Below are 10,884 nucleotides of genomic sequence, written 5' to 3' on the forward strand. Positions count from 1 at the left end.
CAAACAGCCAAGTTGAACACATTACATTGTTCTTCTGGGCCAGTGTGAGAGTCTGGGTGTATGATCCTGTTTCTTGAAAGAGGTTTTCTTTCTTTGGTCTCACCCAGACGACTCCATCAGTCTAGGGTCAAGTTTGTACTACCACAACCCTTTCAGCCACTGTTTCTATGACAACCAAATTAAAAACAAGTGCAAAAACCTGATGAGCCAGAGGTGCTGTTGTTTTGCGGACCCCACTGTAAATTCAGCTATTGAATAACCACTCCTCTCCCTTAACAAACATTTGACCCCAGTGTGCAACTCCAAGAAGCATTTGTGAGTGCTCCAATGAACCAGGTAGAGTGAGCCAGCTCTTTTTATCCAGTTGTTTGTCTGCTAACAAATAGGGTTGTCCCCTCAGCTTGTTTGCAAGGAAAGCAAAACCCAACAAACTTAATCTATTTCCATTGAGAGTCCAGCAACTTCTGAGGGGAAGAAACTTAATGTTTTGGTGTGGTTCAGATCCTAAGCCTGGAAAGAAACTTAAGCAGAAAGATGAACTGAGAACAGTGGAATGACTGGCCATTCTAAGAAAAGTTCAGCAATTAATAACAAAAATCACATTTATATGAAAACCAGATGAACCCTCACTATCTGTGGGCATTAGTGACTGCTTTAAGGAACAGATTCAGTGCAGCAACACTTGTTTGTTACTGGAAAGAGCAAGATGGGGTGGGGCCAGTGAGTTGGTGCACTAGATTTCCCCCTCTAATTATATGAGTTCAATCTTGAGTTAATTCATACATAAAAAACAGTGTGTTCCTAACTCAGTGCCCTGTCTGCATGTATCTCATAATCAACCTGGCATGTTTGAGAGCTTTGTTCTGTTCAGCAGAGGCCCACTGCTGAATGCTGGAGGCATGCACACAAATTAATATAGGGTGGGTTTTTGTTTCTTTGAGGTGGAAATCTCAGTGCAGAGAGACTAAGGCTCTGATTCACCATTGAGTTGCACTAGTTTTATGCCAGTGTAACTCCAGTGCTATAAGATTGCAGTAATACAGTGGTGAATCAGTTTGATAATCTTTGTTACAAAAGTGCAAACAGATATTTGCTAGTTTAGACTCGGGGAATAGGGGTGGAGCACAGTAAAGATAATTCCCTCCAGTAATTGGAAAGCACCATGTGGATATGTTATATTAGAACTGGTCAGTTCTGGTTTTGTGTCTCCAAAAAAATTAAATGACCATTATGTAACAGCTTTTAGTCAGTCGCTACTTCACGTATTCAGTGACTGTTTTCATAAGTTGCATTATGTGAGAGGAGCATGGCCTCCCAGGACCTCCAGTGTTCTAGGGTAATATTTTCAAAAGAGCCTGAGTCCCATTTTCAACAGTGAATTCATTTTGAAAATGGGACCTATGTTTCTATGGTACGTCTCTGAAAATTTTACCTCTAAACTCAGCTCAGACACGTAATTTCTCTGTGGCTTTTGTTACAGAAGCAGCTCTGCAGATCACTTTGAGAACTGTTGATTTAGAAAATTTCCCACCACACTGTTGTTGTCACTATTAAAACAGTGCTATTTAAGTTGTACCAATTATTTTAAAAAGAATAAAGACCAACATTTTCAAACCTCAGTGCCTATATTTGGTTACTTATACCCCGTCGAATCAGAGTGGCCTGATTTTTTCGGAAAGACCCCCAAACCCTTATCCTTTTTGCCTCTGCTTCATAGAATCATAGAATATCAGGGTTGGAAGGGACCTCAGGAGGTAATCTAGTCCAACCCCCTGCTCAAAGCAGGACCGATCCCCAATTAAATCATCCCAGCCAGGGCTTTGTCAAGCCTGACCTTAAAAACTTCTAAGGAAGGAGATTCCACCACCTCCCTAGGTAACACATTCCAGTGTTTCACCACCCTCCTAATGAAAAAGTTTTTCCTAATATCCAACCTAAATCTCCCCCACTGCAACTTGAGACCATTACTACTTGTTCTGTCATCTGCTACCACTGAGAACAGTCTAGAGCCATCCTCTTTGGAACCCCCTTTCAGGTAGTTGAAAGCAGCTATCAAATCCCCCCTCATTCTTCTCTTCCGCAGACTAAACAATCCCAGTTCCCTCAGCCTCTCCTCATAACTCATGTGTTCCAGTCCCCTAATCATTTTTGTTGCCCTCTGCTGGACGCTTTCCAATTTTTTCACATCCTTCTTGTAGTGTGGGGCCCAAAACTGGACACAGTACTCCAGATGAGGCCTCACCAATGTCGAATAGAGGGGAATGATCATGTCCCTCAATCTGCTGGCAATGCCCCTACTTATACAGCCCAAAATTCCATTGGCCTTCTTGGCAACAAGGGCACCCTGTTGACTCATATCCAGCTTCTCATCCACTGTAACCCCTAGGTCCTTTTCTGCAGAACTGCTGCCTAGCCATTCGGTCCCTAGTCTGTAGCGGTGCATGGGATTCTTCCGCCCTAAGTGCAGGACTCTACACTTGTCCTGGTTGAACCTCATCAAATTTCTTTTGGCCCAATCCTCTAATTTGTCTAGGTCCCTCTATATCCTATCCCTACCCACCAGCGTATTTACCTCTCCTTCCAGTTTAGTGTCATCTGCAAACTTGCTGAGGGTGCAATCCACGCCATCCTCCAGATCATAAATTAAGATATTGAACAAAACCAGCCCCAGGACCAACCCTTGGAGCACTCCGCTTGATACTGGCTGCCAAGTAGACATGGAGCCATTGATCACTACCCATTGAGCCTGATAATCTAGCCAGCTTTTTATCCACCTTCTAGTCCATTCATCCAGCCCATACTTCTTTAACTTGCTGGCATGAATACTGTGGGAGTCCGTGTCAAAACTTTGCTAAAGTCAAGGAACAGCACGTCCACTGCTTTTCCCTCATCCACAGAGCCAGTTATCTCATCATAGAAGGCAATTAGATTAGTCAGGCATGACTTGCCCTTGGTGAATCCATGCTGACTGTTCCTGATCACTTTCCTCTCCTCTAAGTGCTTCAGAATTGATTCCTTGAGGACCTGCTCCATGATTTTTCCAGGGACTGAGGTGAGGCTAACTGGCCTGTAGTTCCCCGGATACTCCTTCTTCCCTTTTTTAAAGATGGGCACTACATTAGCCTTTTTCCAGTCGTCCGGGACCTCCCCTGATCCACATGAGTTTTCAAAGATAATGGCCAATGGCTCTGCAATTACATCCGCCAACTCCTTTAGCACTCTTGGATGCAGCGCATCTGGCCCCATGGACTTGTGCTCGTCCAGCTTTTCTAAATAGTCCCGAACCACTTCTTTCTCCACAGAGGGCTGGTCACCTCCTCCCAATGCTGTGCTGTCCAGTGCAGTAGTCTGACCTTGTTTGTGAAGACAGAGGCGAAAAAAGCATTGAGTACATTAGCTTTTTCCACGTCCTCTGTTGCCTCCCTCATTCAGTAGGGGGCCCACACTTTCCTTGACTTTTTTCTTGTTGCTAACATACCTGAAGAAACCCTTCTTGTTACTTTTAACATCTCTTGCTAGCTGCAACTCCAAGTGTGATTTGGCCTTCCTGATTTCACTCCTGCATGCCTGAGCAATATTCCCCATCTAGGATAATTTTTGCCTGCCTCACAGGGTTATTGAGAGATTTAGTTAACGTTTGTAAAGTGCTTAGAATCATATTTAGGTATTAGCTCTTATGATTCCTATGTGTTCAGTATTCTAGTTCCATCATACTCTATAGGTTGTATGCATTCACCGCACAGAGCAGAGTTAGCAGTGTGCTCATTCCGTCTCACTCCCTTCTTAAAAAACACCCTAAGAAGAAAACTAAATCGCAAACAGTTATGTTCAAATACCATTAAGTATCTGACTAAGCCCATGGAGCAAGACAATTTGAAGTTAGCCTACTACATAGTCACTTGAACATAAGATTGACCAGATTTACATTCCGTCAAACCTCCGTGTTAAAATGACTTCCAAACACTCAAATATCTTGTAGTTTTCAGAGTAGCAGCCGTGTTAGTCTGTATTCGCAAAAAGAAAAGGAGGACTTGTGGCACCTTAGAGACTAACCAATTTATTTGAGCATTATAGTGTATATCTATGCTGTGAGACCACGCCAAGGCACATTGTGGGCAGAGGGAAGGACATGTTTGTTTTTGTGGATTTACTTCACATCCTTAACACTGACTGAACTTATTTTGGGGTGAAAGGAGAGATTTTAATTAAACACACAAGCTAACAAGTATAAGTGGGATATGTGTGACTCTGAGACGACTGTATAAATCAAATTATGCACTGTGCTATTGGAGAAACCTTGCAAAGCAGGAGCAGGTCATATTGGTCATAGCGCCGATGGAGCTATAGCCATTTATACCAGGTGAGGATCAGACCCCCGGTATCATTCTCCAGTGCAAGCGTCGTGCATAAAACTCAATACTTCACAAATAAGACTTGGTACCTACAGCACTTTTCATCTGAAGATCTCAAAGCACTTTACAAACAAACGAATTAAGCCTCACATCTCCTCGGTGAGGTAATGAGGTGTTACTGTCCCTATTTTACAGATGGGGAAATTGAGACAGCAAGGTTACATGATTTGCAGAGGGCTACCCAGCAAGTCCGTTTTGGAAGAACAAGCAAGCGAGCACAGATCTAACACCCAGGCCTGTGCTTTGACCATGGGGCGCCTGTCTACACAGTGTGTTAGTGCTCACTAGCTGAGATGTAAATTCTAGTGTGCCCCAGTGTGTTGTACACTAAGTGTCCATGTGGACCCTGCTGTCATGCACTTAAAGATCCCTACTGTGTGTTGATGTAGTACTGTGTGCACTGAATTTACACACGAGCTGGTGCACACTACCACACTGTGTAGATAAGCCTTTGACATGTATCCTTTCATACCCATGTGGATAGCTGTGCCCATATGGGGCCTGATCCAAAACCCACTGAAGTCAGTGGAAAGACTCCTGCTGACTTCAATGGTCTTCGGATTAGGCCCATAGTAGAGGAGAGTCCCAAGCCTTTTATTTTGAAGTTTAAGGATGTAGAAATAGAAAAAGCAAACTTAAAATGGGTTCAAACCTAGCAGTTTACTTTTGAACAGACCCTGAAGCCTTTTTATTTACTTATTATTATCATTATTGTTTGGATTTATTATTATTATTATTATTTTCTCTGGAGTCTGGACCTTGACTAAACCTTGACCAAGAAAATTGACAAAGTATAATTGACTATCCCTGCAGTATTATTTGTTAGAATGGCCAGTAAAATAGCAGTCCTTTTGCTGGCAGTTAGTAAGTTGCACTGTGCTGCATGGCATTCTCTCAGCAACAGCATTGAGATACAGGAAAATGTCTGTTTTGGATGATGTCCTATGCTGAGGGCAGTGGTGTCCCACTCTGAAAATCAGACTGCAGACTAAATTTCTCCTAAAGCCTCACTTTATGAAGTGGGAGCAGAACTGGTCTTTACAGACTCTCAAAACCTATGGCCATGTCCTTCCCTCCCACCCCTTATGTCATCAGTGTGGGGACCAAGAAATGTGAAAGAGCATCCCATTAGTTTGTAGCCCTTTACCTTGTGGAGCTAGCCCTGACAATGTAACCGAATATTATGCTTGAAAGCTTGTCCCTGAAGATCGTAGTTTATTCAGCCTCTCACAGCCACTGAGAGCTGGGCTTTGGGAACATCCCAGTTCAAGTTCGCAGATGTAGGTGCACCTCCACTCAGGATACAACTAAAAGCATGCTCCTTACCAGCTGTCTACCTGTGGCTAAGTCAACTCCTCTGCCGAAAGTGAGAGTGACCTCCACAGCAAGAGAGGCAGCGTGATCTAGTAGCCAAACCACCCCTCTGCTACTCCCATGTTTCCAGAGTCCCCTGCCAGGCTAGGACCCCAGACATCCTGAGTACCTCCCCTTCCACTGACAGAGCCAGCAAGTTTTGTGCAGCTTTGTTTCCTTCTCCCGTTGCTGTTTGGGGGAGGGCATATTGACTATAAATTGAAGATAATGCTTATATGTAAATTATTTGCAAATACATTAGAACCTCCGAGTTACAAACACCAGAGTTACCAACTGACCAGTCAACCACACACCTCATTTGGAACCGGTAGTAAGCAATCAGGCAGCAGCAGAGACCAATAAATAAATAAATAAAAGCAAATACAGCACAGTACCGTGTTAAACGTAAACTACTAAAAAATAAAGGGAAAGTTCGGAGAAAAAAAGATTTGACAAGGTAAGGAAACTGTTTCTGTGCTTGGTTCATTTAAATCAAGATGTTTAAAAGCAGCATTTTTCTTCTGCATAGTAAAGTTTCAAAGCTGTACTAAGCCAATGTTCAGGTGTAAACTTTTGAAAGAACAACCATAATGTTTTGTTCAGAGTTACAAACAGTCTCCATTCCCGAGGTGTTTATAACTTTGAGGTTCTACTTTATGTAAAATGGCTCATTAGATCAGCTGGACAAAATGTCCTCTATGGAGTGGCAGGAAACTGGGTCACTGTGCATCTCTCTCACGGAAGAGGGTTGGAAACTCCCGCAAAGGATAATTTTGGAAGCAAATGACGTTGTGCCACCTTTTCATCCAGCGCAGAATGCTTGTAGTGTTAGGGTAATCACTGTATTTTTGGTGCATAATTATGAAAGTGAGGGGGTGAAAAAGGAATGAAAACACAAACTTTGTCCTTGAACTCTTCAACATCTGGCCTTACAAGATGAATTTAAGGAATTTAACACCCAGGGAGACTCATGGAAAAAAATCAGTATTTTTTTTCTTTTTATTATTATTATTTATTTTATATATTTGTACACAGACCCGTTAACTCTCTTTCTTTACCTACGTCATTTTGCTTGCCCATGCACAACCCTGAAAAGCTTATAATGGAAATATTTTTTGTATGTATGTAGTGGAAAACGCCAGTTTAAACAGGATGTTTGAGATCACAAGGACTGACCCAGAATCTGTGCCGGGACAGACATGAAAGCATGAAAATTTCATTCACAAAGGTTTTCTGAGACCACTTGTTTTTTTTTAAAAGCCTAAACAGAGTCACGCACATGCTGGCTCAGAAGCTCCCACAGAGTTTCCAGAGCAGAGCTGATTGCTTTTAAAGTTATGCAGGGCTACATCCTCAATGGACAGGAGCCATGAACAGGACTGGGAACAATTACCAGCTGCAGGAGAAGTTCATCTGCAGTGGATGCACTTTTGCCAGCTACTACCCTTGGATGGCCCAAGGAGAGAGAGACACACAGTCAATCCCATGCCTACTTGTTTTCTTTCCACAGTTTCAACTGATTTTGATTACGCTGGCGCCAAATAAATGAAAACCTCTCATAGGCATACAATCACCCGTCACTGTGAAGAAAGGAAAAATGCTTATGTACTGCATGTTTATAAATACACTTAATGAAGAAAGGATAGCTCTGTCGTTCTAACCTCGTGCTGCTGGTAGCTAGCTGAATGTCATCAGGGCAAGCTGCCTGTTGTTTTTTTTCTCTATTCCGGACGTGGTCTCTGGGATGATATGAATTGAGAGGTGGGTCCCCTCCCCAGTCCTAAAGGTTAGTGCTGATTGGAGGTAAGTGATCTGAGGCTTTTGAAAGCCAGAGTCAAGTGTGTTCCCATGCAGAGACATATTGTAACAGGATCACATCAAAGGGAGGAAGGACTCTTTCAGATTTAGTCTGAATAATGTTGCTCAGCCCAGGGTAGTAAAATGATTCTGAGGTCCTCTGCAACATCAGGGAGTGTTCTCAATGCCAAGAGAAGGGGAGAAATACAAGGGATAATTGGCATGCCCTTCTTGTGTGTGTGTGTGCGTGTGTGTGTCTGGTGTATAGGCATTAGATCATACGTTATGTGCTAATGTTCCTTGTGAAAGCATGCAAATCTTTTTGACTATTTGGCAGCAATAGAAAAGCTTTTTTTTATAAAACATGGCATTACTGTTACTTTCGGTTTGCATTGCACTGAAGAATGTGTATTTTTATCAAGTACAATACTTTTAAAGGCTACACTTAAAATACTCTTTTCCTGAAAAAGAAAAGAAAATCCCCCCCCCGCATTTTATGTGCAGAAAATAAAAGAACAAAATAGCATGAAAATATTATCAGACCATGTAAATTAAGCTTTTTGACCCTCCTTCATTGCACATCATATCTCAGATCTGCTGATACCCTGCTATTTGCATTTGACTTGGACACACAAACACTAGCAAAATGTTTGCCCTTTGTAAACTATTGTCTCTGCTCTGGTTCATAGAAATCATTAATGCAAAACTTCTCTTCATCTGAATCTCCAAAGGGCATTGAGTGGGAAAGAAAAGCTTCCAGTAAAAGGGCTGAAATGCTGTGGCAAGAGGTGATAGTGTGAGTCTTTTGTGTCTGACTGTAGGCATAATCAAATTGCGCTTCACAGTGTGCACGCGGGCGTTGGGGAAGGGCAGGAGACAGGGAGAAAGGACAGTTTGGATACAAGGACTGCAACTGAACTGCTACCCTTTGGCAGCAACGTCCTAGAAAGAGGGAGAGGAACAGGCAGAGTCCCTTGCCCTTATGCCCCCACATTGGGGGCATCTCTTTATTACGGCACAGAGAATTTTTTAACACTTAAATTGTTTTTTATTTAAATATTACATAGCTAACACAGCCTGGCCAACTCTCGCAAACTTCATGTGAGTCTTGCAATATTTGATGGTTTTTGGAAAGCCCCAAATCCTGAAGACAAATGATTCTGTGGGAATCTTGGCTTTCATTTAAAATTAACTCCAAAAGGAGGTTTCTAGCACCTATGGTTGCAGAAAAAAGTTTGAAAATGTGACCACAGTGTAATCTAAAGGCCCCAAAACCTGAACATTAACCAGATTAATTAACCAAATTAAAAGAACTTCAAATGTATTTTAAAGCCAATCTCTTGAGTTTGGGGGGCTGACTCATGATGTCGGAATGGAACGGGGTTGGCAATTCTACCGACACAACAGCAATCAGAGCTTGGTATTGACTGCAGTCCAGAGCTACGCCTTCCAAAATGGAGCATGACCTTTGGTCTCTACAGCCTCACCCACATTCTTAAACCACGACAACTACTCTGGTGTCAGTGAACAGATTTCACTGGCTATGGGGGAGAGGGGGCAGGGCAGAGTTTGCTGCATCCTTTAAATGGTAGTATTAAATTACTGTTTCCCACCACCACCATCACCAGCAGCAGCACACAACAGAGTGCTTCAGGAGATAATTGGTCTTGTCTGATGCAGGATGCCTCCTAGCACACTGCGCCTCCGTACCATCCCTTTCAGCCAGCTGGCCATGCCTAACAGCCACAATTTAACCCTAAGAGGCTACTTTCTTCCTTATTCCTACAAATAATAAAAAGGGGGAAATGGAATGCATCCCAGATATAATTGCCATCTGCACATGTGCCTTAAGGAGTTAAAACAAAGCTTCTCCCATCTGATGTGAGAGCGACAGCATGCTTGCAAAAACCACACCTGCGTTCCCAAGTTGGACATATGGATCTGATGAGCAAAGTAAAATATTACCTAAGTAGACATTTTCATAATGAACCTGACCTGTGTCTAATTTAAACCAGACCCTGATTTTAAAAAAAATGTAACTGGGGATTGTCTTTTACTTGGGGGATTAGACGAAAGTGAGTTTTGTTCACATATTCCTCAATTTAGACAATTTCATGGCTGTTGTCCAGTCATTGATATTGAGACATAACCATCTAGCCATTCCTCTTGGCTCACTGGCTTCCATACTGACCGAGCCAGTATCTCGGTGGCAATTCTTACATGATTGCCTCAGGCCAGTCTTCCAGGTTACATACTGTTTTATCCCTGATTACCTTTCAGAAGAGGACAGAAGGTTGTCGTCCCTTTCAAGGATGTACTGTAGTGACTTGACTTTAATTTAAGGCTCAAGTGGTGTAATTAAAACAAGAGTTAAGTGAAAAGAGAGAAAATAAGCTTAAAACAAACAAACAAAGGTACCTGTCATGTATCTAGTCCTGAACTTGGCAAGAGTAAAGCTATGTAAAGCAGACATGAAGGGCAGGTTTGTGGTTCAGACAATAAATTGTGACTCCGGTGATTGGGGTTCAGTACTTCATTCTATCACAGATGCCCATGTGACTTTAAGCAAATCACTTAGCGTTTCTGCCTCAGTTTTCCATTTGTAAAATTGAGATAATTTCTTGTCTGTCTTGTCTATTTAGATAGTAGACTCTTTGAGGCAGGGACTCTTGTATACGATGTGTTTGTACAGTGCCTAGCACAAGAGGGCCTGGATCTGGGATGGGGCCCCTATGCCCTATTATAATACAAATGATAAATAAGAAGTAGTGGATCTTGATTTAGTAGCAGAAGTGCAAAATTGTCACTTTATCAGAGGGCTTTCTGCTTTTCTCCTGTGACCTGTTCACCACCTGTCTCAGACACATCCTTCTTGGTTTTCCCTCTCTTTACCCCTTACAGTCCAACTATGCCTTTCACACACAGGTGCTGGGTTGTACCTTGCCCTAGGGATGCTCAACCCCTGCTCCGCCCCAGGCCCCAACTCCACTCCACCCGTTCTTCCAAGCCCCCACTCCCGTGCCGCCGTTCCTGCCCAGTCCCACTCCTCTCCTGAGCATGCCCCGTCCCCACTCCTCTCCCCCAACCCCCCTGCACCTCCTGCACACTGCAGAATAGCTGATCATGGCGGGCTGGAGGCACTGGGAAGGAGGGGGAGGAGCTGATCAGAAGGGCCCGCTGGCAGATGGGAGGCGCTGGGAGGGCATGGAGCTGGCTGCTGGTGGGTGCTAAACACCCACTATTTTTTTTACATGCCCAGCCCTTTCTCTCCCCCATGCCCAAGTGGTGTTTGCCAGGGTCTGTGCCCATATTCATGCAGGCA

This window comes from Lepidochelys kempii, chromosome 1 (assembly GCF_965140265.1).
Source record: "Lepidochelys kempii isolate rLepKem1 chromosome 1, rLepKem1.hap2, whole genome shotgun sequence".
Lineage (NCBI taxonomy): Eukaryota > Metazoa > Chordata > Testudines > Cheloniidae > Lepidochelys > Lepidochelys kempii.